Below are 1,291 nucleotides of genomic sequence, written 5' to 3'. Positions count from 1 at the left end.
GTGCGTGTGTGTGTGTGTGTGTGTGTATGTGTGTTTTTTACATAATACCGAGGGCAATGTGATGTATTTCTTTGGACTTTTGCATTAACTTGAAGAAGTACATTGATTTATCAAAACATTACACTGAATTTCCTGTACTTTATGATAAAGTCACACTTTGTCCATATCGCCCCCCGCCCCCCCCAGCTGAGTGTGGAGATGTGAGAGAACTACAGGAAATGGACAAAGTATGCCTGATGGTATACTACAACTCAGTAAGCATTACAGCACAACACGTCAGTAGAAAACTCTGAGGAAACATTGAACATTTAAAGCTTCATCATTCTCTAAGGGGTTTTCTTGCATAACTGTTGTGTCTGATTGCAGTCACTGTATTTTTAGTTTTTGTAATTTTCCTACTGTAAGCCTTCTGGGTCTGATTTGCTTTCTTCTGTACTTATTTTTTGGTTTCAAATGAGTTGCTGCTAAAATAAATGCACCTTTGGCACAAATGTCGTCTTTAAGTATGCTTTGTGTAGTGCCTCTGCCTACCACCAGAGGGCGCCCCTCCCTCACCTTTAAGATGCTCACCTGGTTGAATGCGTGCCGTAGATGGAGGTTTACTCCTTGATGCAGCGGCTGCAGGTTTGACTCCAACCTGTGGCCCTTTGGTGCATGTTCACCCCCCCCTCATGTCTCATCTGTCAAATAAAGGCCTAAAATGTCCAAAAAATAATCTTTAAAAGATGGTCACCAGTGGATTTGATTACTGTATCACAATGAATTCACAAGTTGCAAGCTGAAGTTGAACCAGTAAAGAAAATAATTTTAATATTCGTTAAATCACTATTACAATTGTTAAATCCACCACATGTCCAGGTCTTCTAAAGTCATTCGAAAGCCAAAGTGAGAAACTGTCCCAGTGTGTAGGATTTATAGAACAATCAGTTGCAATGAAACCGTCATGAGGCACTATGCAGTGGCGTCGGCGGTGCACTTTTCAGCGTACCCTGGAGGTACAGCCTTGCGATGATGGTCCACGGTAACATTTAGTCTTTATAGCATGGCAGATGGTTTAAAATGGCTCACAGAAACATTGATAATGAAACCCTGGTCCCCTCCTCTTGCCTGATCTACCTTCTGCTGTTAAAAAACAAAACATCAAACCTGGCACAGTCACAGCACTGCTACATCACTACAATGGGAAACAGAACCATTGGGATTCAACTAACAGCTATACACAGTTTGGAGAAAACAAAACCAGCATCAGGGACCCCTCCCATGGATCAGGAATGGCTAGAAGAGGTGCAGG

The sequence above is a fragment of the Etheostoma spectabile genome, unplaced genomic scaffold (genome assembly GCF_008692095.1).
Source record: "Etheostoma spectabile isolate EspeVRDwgs_2016 unplaced genomic scaffold, UIUC_Espe_1.0 scaffold340, whole genome shotgun sequence".
Taxonomy (NCBI): domain Eukaryota; kingdom Metazoa; phylum Chordata; class Actinopteri; order Perciformes; family Percidae; genus Etheostoma; species Etheostoma spectabile.
Note: the sequence above shows the minus strand (reverse complement) of the source record.